Here is a 10,261-nt window from a genome sequence, read left to right on the forward strand (position 1 = left end):
GATATCGACCAAGTTAGATGTCAATGTTTCATGGGTCCTGCAACTCCAGTTAGAGAGGTGAAAGAACCATCTAAGGTTATAAACTTTTCTACTTCTAGTAGAGTTGGGATGATGGTTTCGTACAAGGAAGCCAGTCTTTTGGGAGACTGTTGGATTACCGGCCAACTTATTTTTCTCCTATTGTTAGTACGTATTATTCTACCGTCTTGGAGCAAGGACGCGGGGCCCTTGACCCCGGTCTGCGGGAGTGAACTCATAACGTGTGACCCCCCCTCTTATCTCCCCAGGCAGCGGACGAACCTACGTGGCACCGAGTGGAGGAAACCTACAGCTGCGACGAGGAGGAATGGGAACATGGTCCCTTTAACTGGCCAGGTATGCTGAAGGAGAAGGAGGAGCCTATACCGGACATAAAAGACTCCCTGCCCCAGGACCAGGTGTGTCTATACACCGGAGGAGCGGTCAGAGTGTATTGGAGAGGCGGTGAGGCGTGGAGCAGTGGAGAGTCGAGGAGTGAGAGAGCAGAGGAGGCGAGGTATCGTGAGGACGAAGGAGAGCACGGAGAAGAAGAGCCGAGGACGGCTGCGGCGCCGGGTCCAGGACGAGGTCAAGCAGCACCCGAGGACGGAGACGGAGACTACGCGGGAGGAGCTCAAGAGCCGGGAGCCGAGTCCGGACCCGAGGTCTCAGCGACAGGGATTCCACTAGCGAGAGAGCAGGCGACGGACGGAACGAGACGCCGGTGGTTCCTAAGGCGACAGGCGGGATCAGCAGAGCCAGGAGGCCAACGACCCCACGCATCGCCCAGCCACTCCCCCGGAGGGGCGTGGCTCACAGAGGTGCGTAACAGAGTTGCGGGGTGGGTGTGGAACAGACGCCGTGGGAGCCCCGGTACCTTTGAGTAAATCCCCTGTGCACTTCACTCACTGTCACGTTTGGTAAAAGTTGCACCGTGTGATTCCTCACCCCCCCTACCCTGTTATGTACTACCGCACAACCCTGTCCTGATACTTTTCTCTGTCTTGATTCTCTCCTTCGGTGGTGTAATGGCAGAGTTTTTGGCTCTATTTAGCAGTGATATAGATCATTATTCTTGCTCGCATCTAGTATAGGTATTCTTAGCCTGTGTTGGCCCTTTTAAGCCCTTTTTCCAGACCTAGAAGAGGATAGCTGCTTAATATGCCTTTATTCTTGACTTTAACCTGTCTATTGCCTATTGGCTTTGACATATTAGACACATTGGTATGGTTTATGTAGGTATTCTGACAGAGCTAAGGAGCATTTCACCCCTTTCAGGCCTACAGGTCTAAAGCTAGAGAGACTCCATCTTGATGGAAGCAGGGAGGCTTTTTAGGGCAAAGGCGAAGTTTATAGTTAAGGCTGTTTTTCACTTGGAGAGAACCGGTCTGGGCCAGCCCTTATCGGTAGGCTGTATTATTCTCTGTGTAGAAGACACAACAAAAGGCCGGCCGGCTGGGTGTGTGTCCTTGATGCGAGGTGATGCAGAGACCTGGTAAGCGGCGGGCTGATGGATGGAACTTTCCATGAGGAAACAGCATTCTATATTTGTGAAGTGCAGAGGCGGAGTCAGTCAGTCAAGCAGGAAGCAGTCGAGGAGAGAGGGAGTCGAGTGAAGGTGGCGGTGCCAGAGAGTCGTGTTAAGGTGGAGGAGTGGAGAGCAGTGGAGTGGAGTTGGCAGAGAGAGAGAGAGGGTTCAATCTGGAGAAGAGCTGAGTTGAATAGTGAGCTGGAACTGAAGGAAGCAGTCAGAAGCAGTTGCTTATCAGGAGGAGGTGTGAATAGCTGGAGTCTGAAGTAATGCCTTTTAGAAGAGATAGAGGAGAGCTCGTGGATTAACCTATGGGAGCAGATGGAATTGGACATTGGCGCAGAGACAGAGTGAATAAGATAGTGGAATGAACAGTGATCAGAGCGGCAGGAACCATTAAAGATTGAAGACGGAAGGTGGAGAGACAGTTCGTGTGGGGGAGAGGAGTCCAGAGACAGAGTGATCAGCGCAGAGGTGTACCCAAGAGTGCAGGAGAGAGAGAGAGTCTGAGATGACCCAAGGCACAGACGAGAGAGGAACCCAGATGACAGCTAGAACAAGACTACACACTAATAAGGTGAAGGCGTTCCTGTTATATTAATTTACTTTACACTTGCATCTTAATCTTATCTTTATCCCCTGGGCTTCTGCATTGCTAATCTTTTCCCTTTCAGCGGAGTGTTCCTGTTATGTGTAATCCTTCTCTTTCAAGCGGTGTGTTCTACCTATAGCCTTTGTTAGATTTGCATAAATGTTTATATTACTATAATAAAAGATCCCCAGTTTATAACAAACTGGTGTGTAGCCCCTATTCTTGTTCACTGAAGGTAAATGTCGCTTCTAGGTGCTTGCCAGGCACGTGAATGGATGAGTAATCCCAATCAGGTAAGTGGTGATCACATAAATAGGGAGTGAGTGAACCTTTGATGCCAAGAGCAGAGAGTACACTATACAATCTGGACCCATATTCAAAGTCATTATTGTAGTTTCATTCCGAGTAGACAGCTGAGATAATATCCCAATATATATGTGTATATATATGTATAGGTGTTCATAGGAATGTGGTCGTCGTTGATATGCGGCGTTAATGAGAGCACTGGGGGGTCGAACCAGTGTTGATACCCACAGGATTGTGGCTTGAGTAAATGAGAGCACTAGGTGGTTGAACTAGTGTGTAGGTTTCGCAGGATCGCGAACGGTTTGGAAAAGGGAGCATTGGGTTCTGCAGGCCCGTGTGTAGACGCACCAGATTGTGTGTCAGATCTGCCCTAGGGTAGAACGGTCTGGGTCGGGGTGACCGCGAGGCCAACTGATGTAAATAAGTGTGGTGTAGGGTATGGATATCCCTAGTAATCAGTGAGTATTCTTAGTATCCCTATAGATTTAGTGGTGTTTTTGATAATATGAGCTTGTATATTGCGAGTTCCCTATCCTCAGGTAGGTACCAGGTGCCTGGATAGAGGAGTCCTGAGGACGGAAGGTGAGTACGTTTTGGCTGGGTCACAGGGGCCCCTGGGGGCTGATCCCATCTAAACAGAAAATCCAGCCATTACAGGTGGAGGCTGGGACGACGGAGACCGACAGAAGTGGACGAAGAGGGATCAATCTAAGGCGGGAAGAAGGAGTGATCGGGAAGAGCCGGAGAGAAAGAAGTCGATCTCCGCGGCGAGCTACCACCCGCCCCACTTGTACTGACCGTCTATATCGCTCAATAAAGCCTAGATTGAAACCTACCAAGACTCGACTCCTACCTATCCCTGTCCAGCCGATTACAGTGGTGGAGAATGCGGGCAACCCGACCATCTGTATAACCAAGATGGATGAAATCCTGCAAAGACTAGCGAAGGGTCAAGAGCGGCTGGAATGGGTGGTCCAATCAGCGGATGCCGACCGGGAGATCATGAAGGCTGCAGTGACGGCGCATGCATTGGACCCCGTGATACCGACGGTGTCCTCTTCGACGAGATCCGTGCCCCACAGCATAGGCGGGGTGTCGCTCCAGAAATACATTCCGGGAGAGGACCCGGACTCTTTCCTACTCAACTTTGAGAGAGTCGCCCGGGCCTGTGGCTGGCCCGTGGCTAAATGGCCCTTCTTTCTGGCCCCCTTACTGGTGGGGGAAGCCCAGGCTGCCTACCAGGTCGCCAATCCCAAGGGAGAGACATCATATAAGGACATTAAACTCATAATCCTGGATCATCTGGGGCTTGATACAGAGGCTTATCGAATCCGATTCAGGAAGGAGTGGGGTGTTCCGGGGGAAACTCCAAAAACCCTGTTTGTCCGGTTCAAGATGGCGGCAGACAAATGGCTGACCCCCTCGGTGTGCACAAAAGAGGAGATTATGGATCGAGTCTACTTGGAACAATTCTTGGAGGCCCTACCCTTTGCCACACAAAGGTGGTTGAAACAACACCATAATCTAACCACGGCACAAGCGGTGGAAATGGCAACCACGTTCACAAGGGCTCAACCCAGGTCTCTTCCCTCTTGGGAAGTTGAGAAACCAAAAATACCGATGAAAATAGAAGAGAAGCCCATGAGACCCCCTGATCCCGTACGAACTAAGCCCTGGAGACCGGAGCCTCCGGTACACAGCGGACCCCAATGCTTTGAGTGCGGTACATGGGGGCACATTGCTCGGATGTGTCCAAGGAGGAAGTCCGGAGAAGAGTCCATGGAAGTGGGATACCTGCCCCGAACAGTGTTATACTCTGCGGAAATGGGACCAGCATTCAGAGTGAGTGTCAAGGTGAATGGTACCCCCATACAAGCATTGTTGGATTCGGGTTGCCGCCAGTCGGTGGTACAATCCTTACATGTGAAACAGACTCAAATAATACCACAGGATCAGGTGTACATCAGGTGTGTTCACGGGGATGTAAGGCCCTACCCAGTAGCCCTCCTTCCAATATGTCCCGTCGTGGGTAGACCCCAGTCAGTAAAAGTCGGAGTATTGCCCACCCTACCGGAGGACCTAATTATCGGGACTGACAACCCAGCCTTTTTGGAAATGTTTCACAGAAGCCTGAGACCCCGAGGTGGGAGGAAACCCGCACCATCCGTAAAGCCCGCGTTGGTGTCCCAGGAGCCCTGGATACTAGACCGAAGTTTCCGGTTTTCCCAGGCTAACGATGCGACCTTGTACAACGCCTGGGATAACGCTCAAAGGACCCAAGGACAAACCCCGGTGCTCTATCCTCGGTTCTTCGCTAAAAACGACCTACTGTACAGACAGGGGACAAAGGACGATCCAGAGCAACTGCTAGTCCCAGTGGCCTTCCGTGAACAGGTCTTGTTTTATTCACACGCCCACTTAGAGGCGGGCCACACCGGGGCTGAGAAAACAACCCAGAACATCCTCCGCCATTTCTACTGGCCAGGGATATATAAAGATACCATGGAGTACTGTAAAACGTGCGAAACCTGTCAAAAAAGGAACATGACCAGGCCTCCCGCGGTGCCCCTCCTACCCCTGCCCATCATAGGAGTCCCCTTCGAAAGGGTAGGCATGGACCTGATCGGACCACTTCCAACAACCAGGAAAGGTCAACAGTACGTACTTGTGATGGTAGATTATGCCACCCGATTCCCCGAGGCCTTCGCTTTATCATCTACGACGACAAGACAGGTGGCCGATAAAATGCTAGAGCTGTTTTCCCGGGTGGGTTTCCCCAAAGAGATCCTTACAGATCAGGGGACCCCCTTTGTGTCTAAATTGATGAAGGAAGTATGTCAACTATTGAATATACACCAAATAAGAACCGCTGTTTATCATCCGCAGACAGACGGTCTCGTAGAGAGATACAACCGGACACTGAAGACTACTCTGAGGAAAATGCTTGAAGTAAACGGTAAGGACTGGGACCAAGTTCTACCCTTAGCCCTTTACGTGATCAGAGGGCAAAAACAGAGCAGCACGGGATTTTCATCGTTTGAACTCCTTTATGGGAGACAACCCCGGTCTCTCCTAGACATGACCAAGGAGGCCTGGGAGCAGGAACACCCTGAAGATACCCTGCACACATTGGAGTATGCGCGAAACCTGCGGTCTAAGTTGGGAAAGATGAGAGACCTGGCCTACACCAACCTCGAACGAAGCCAGAGAAGACAAAAAAACGTGTACGATAAGGGAAAGAGATGGAGGAGACTACAAACAGGAGACTGGGCCCTAGTACTGCTCCCCTCCTCTACACAGAAATTCAAAGCCGAATGGGGTGGACCCTATCGTGTCGTTTCGACTATAGGAAACACAAGCTACAAACTTCAGATAACTCCTCGGAAGACTCAGGTATACCATATAAACTTACTCAAAAAGTGGTTAGGCCCACCGCCTTCGGGAGTGCTAACCACCGAATCCTCTAGCGGAGAAGACACCAACACCATATGTAACTTAGTGATCAACGATGAGCTGTTGGACCACGAGAGAAAGGATCTACAGACGACTCTGGGGAGGCATTCTCCGATATTCTCCGATCAACCGGGAAGAACCTCACTGACGGAACATCAGATCCGGACCGCCCCGGGCAAGGTAGTAAAGATCAAGCCGTATCGCATTCCTGAAGCTCGAAGAAAAGGCATTCAAAAAGAAGTGGAGGACATGTTGAAGTTGAAGGTGATCCGGCCCTCCAACAGTCAGTAGTCCAGCCCTATCGTGATGATCCCCAAACCGGATGGAACCCGCCGGTTCTGCATGGATTTTCGAGCACTCAACGACATATCCACCTTTGATGCCTACCCCATACCCCGGATAGATGAACTAATTGAAAAACTCGGGGAGGCCAGATACATCAGTACCATAGACCTAACAAAAGGGTACTGGCAGGTGCCCCTAAGGGAGGAGGATCGACATAAAACGGCTTTTTCAACGGACTCAGGTCATTATGAGTTTACAGTACTGCCTTTCGGGCTGCACGGGGCCCCAGCAACTTTTCAAAGACTCATGAATAATGTACTGAAACCCCACAAGGAGTATACGTCTGCCTATCTAGACGACATAGTGGTGTTCAGTCCGGATTGGACAACCCACATGACTCATCTGGATCAAGTGTTCACAACGCTACACCAAGCAGGATTGACGATTAACGCCAAGAAGACGCGGTTGGCCTTCCAAAAGGTGAAATATCTTGGCTACGTACTGGGACACGGGATGATTGAACCCCAAATCGAGAAGGTCAGAGCCATATCGGAAACTCCCTTTCCTAGAACCAAGAAGGAGATGCGTGCGTTCCTTGGCCTGATCGGCTATTACAGGCGCTTCATTCCGCAGTTCGCACAGCTGGCTTCCCCCCTAACGGATACCCTCCAATCTAAAGTCAAGCAAGCTGTGCTATCCTCCCCCTTGGTGGACATGCTGAGTGCCTTTGACACCCTAAAAAGAAGGATCACGTCATCGCCTATACTGACGTCCCCAGATTTCGATCGTCCTTTTGCCCTACATATGGACGCCTCCGACTACGGCATTGGGGCGGTTCTGTCACAACCGGGGGAGGATGGAGTGGACCATCCAGTGGTTTATGTGAGCCGCAAACTGTTTCCGCGAGAGCTCAAGTACCCTACCGTGGAGAAGGAATGCTTGGCAATAAGATGGGCCGTGGAGAAATTGGCTTATTACCTTGAGGGGCGCCCCTTCACCCTGTACACAGACCATGCACCCCTCCTGTGGATGGCCCGTAACAGAGCCAACAATCCACGGGTTTTGCGGTGGTTCTTGTCCTTACAACCTTTTGCCTTTCGGGTGTGCCACAAGAAGGGGGTCGACAACACTGGGGCTGACTACCTGTCGCGTAATCCCCTTCCCGAACGGAAGTGTCCAGGGGGGGAGGTGTGTAGCAAGGACGCGGGGCCCTTGACCCCGGTCTGCGGGAGTGAACTCATAACGTGTGACCCCCCCCTCTTATCTCCCCAGGCAGCGGACGAACCTACGTGGCACCGAGTGGAGGAAACCTACAGCTGCGACGAGGAGGAATGGGAACATGGTCCCTTTAACTGGCCAGGTATGCTGAAGGAGAAGGAGGAGCCTATACCCGACATAAAAGACTCCCTTCCCCAGGACCAGGTGTGTCTATACACCGGAGGAGCGGTCAGAGTGGATTGGAGAGGCGGTGAGGCGTGGAGCAGTGGAGAGTCGAGGAGTGAGAGAGCAGAGGAGGCGAGGTATCGTGAGGACGAAGGAGAGCACGGAGAAGAAGAGCCGAGGACGGCTGCAGCGCCGGGTCCAGGACGAGGTCAAGCAGCTGAGGTTCCGTGACAATTTGAACCCGTGTTTTCAAGTTTGTCGGAAATACATAATATTAGTATCAGCGAACCGCAAATGATCCATTTAGCATATCCTGGTGTTTTCGCTACGATACGAGTAAGAGCACTCCTGTTATGAACACATTTGTGATCTACCCATGGCATCCATCTTAGATCATGGCCGCCATTTTGTGTTTCCTTGCCCTCACATATGCAATAGCCTCTGATCACTCCATTTTGATTAAGGACACGTAGCCTTAGCCGGAGATTCACCTCTTACATGACACGTACACCTTAAACCAGATCACGCTGAAGCTGCATGACTCGACAAAGGCTGCCTCCTCTGCCCGAGGCCAGCCCACCTGAACTGGTTCTCGTGTCCATTGTCCCGATCATGATTAGGCGGCCGAAGCCGGTAGCCTTGCCCATTTACAACCCACAAACATCTCTTATCCCGCTTTCCTATCTTCTGCACCTGGCTCTGCTCCTTTCCTTCTGGGCCTTTATTAGGGGGAGGTAACGAACTTTACGATGAGGCGGTCCGGCTCTTGAATGCAATATTGACAAGGGATTGTGATGGACTAGTGGGAACCCCTCTTCGTGATGTTTGGCATCAGATATTATCGACAGTTCCTGTGTAACGCCAAATATTTATTGTTTAAGACACAAAGGTTTGGGAATGTACTGACATGTGAAATATTTGCCTGAAGCACAATTTTTGGTATATAAGGAGCAACCCTCAATGTACAAATCGAACAGTCTCCTAGATTCTGCCCGTGTGTAGATTCTGTGATTTCTGTGTCCCTGCAGTAATAAACCTTTGGTCTTTGACGCCACCATCGAGAAGCCCGTGTTTCTGTTCATTTGCGCACCAAGGCAGGTGGAACTCCGGGGTCTTTGGGTGTTGCTCCCTGACACCTCTGGACGGAACCAAAAAGTCCAGAACTCCAATTGGCGCCCAACGTGGGGCGACGTCATTCGGTACCGGTCCAAAAGCCTGAAGAGTTCGAGAAGCTTCGTGTGAAGATTCCTGAGGGAGGCGCCCCACTTCATCGATCCCGGCATATCGCAAAAGTGGCCCTGAAGTTCTCTTCCACGAGGGTTCCCGTTCAGGACGGCTGCAGTGGGCCGTTGCCTTGACCGTCGCCCTGTCTTGGACCCGAGGTGCAGCCTTAGTACAGCGAAACGTGACGGGTTTCTCCTTGGTGACGTCTTCAGTGCCTCAGTTAAGTATTTAGTGATAGCTAGCTGGTTACTTTGTGAGGATTGTTAAAAATCCTTGATCGGTTCTTGGTTTGGTTTGGTTTCGTAAGATTATCACTAGTTGTTCTGGTTACGATAATCTATTTGGTTCAGTTTGGGTATCGATACATTAGTTTGGTTTTGGTAGGCCTAAGTTCTTGGTTCAAGTGCACATATTTGTTCCGTGTTTTGTTTGTTTTGTGTTCCAGACTGAAAATGGTAAGTCGGAAAATGTTGTCTTGTTTCAGTTGCAACAGTGACTCACGATTGGAGGATTCTTGTCTGGTTCCTCCGATTGGGACTCCCCTTTATGACCTATATTGCAAATTTGGAGTGGGTCCTATATCCTATAACGAGGTGTGGGTCCGTTATTGTAAGAAAGATGGTGTCCTTAGTTGGCCACTACATGGTAGTTTTGAACCCGAGATCCTTGATAATTTAGAAGCGAAACTGTTTAGTAAGAAAGCCCGGCCGGCAATGTTTGATTCTTTCCGTTACTGGCGAAAGGAATCTAAACAGAGAGAAATGAAAAGGTTGAAGAAAGAACAAAAAGAGCAAGAAGAGTTAACTCTAGAGCAAGCAACTAAACAACTGCGAGATAATGAGTGCGAAAAGGCTATAGACGTAGCAATTAGAGAGCATAATTTAGCGATTGACAAGTGCTACCCTGCCTTGCCATCGAAAACAGCTAAGATACTGGAGGATCCCGAAAATGATCCTCTGTTGTCTTATCTGTTACGTTCACCTCCACCGTATGCACAAGGTGCTGCGGCCCAGCTTGTACCGAATGTTCAACTGCCGGTTGCTGGACAACCTGGTGTTCTTGTTCCTCAGAATCTAGTTCCTGTACCTCCTGTGGTTAATGTGAATGTTCCTACGGCTCCTCCTCTTCCTGGGTTGCCGACTTCTATACCTGTATCTGTCTCGCTTACACCTACTACTTCACAAACTATTTTCATCGATACTCCTACTGCTTCGCAATCTGTTCCTACCTCTACTGTGTTCTCTACGTCTGCAAGTATGTTAACTCCACTTTCTGTACGTCGAAAAATAACTGATTCTGTTGCTAATATTCTGTCTCCTTTATATAAATCCTTAATTAAGACTCCTACTTCTGATTCAGTTCAGAGACGTAGTCAGCTACCAAGTACTGAAGAACGGGGAGTTTTAGATTCCACGGCTCTCAGATGGATTACGAAAGTTAGAAGATATAATACGAGAGATGTATTAGAT

Source organism: Lissotriton vulgaris, chromosome 5 (assembly GCF_964263255.1).
Source record: "Lissotriton vulgaris chromosome 5, aLisVul1.2, whole genome shotgun sequence".
In the NCBI taxonomy this organism is placed as follows: Eukaryota; Metazoa; Chordata; class Amphibia; order Caudata; family Salamandridae; genus Lissotriton; species Lissotriton vulgaris.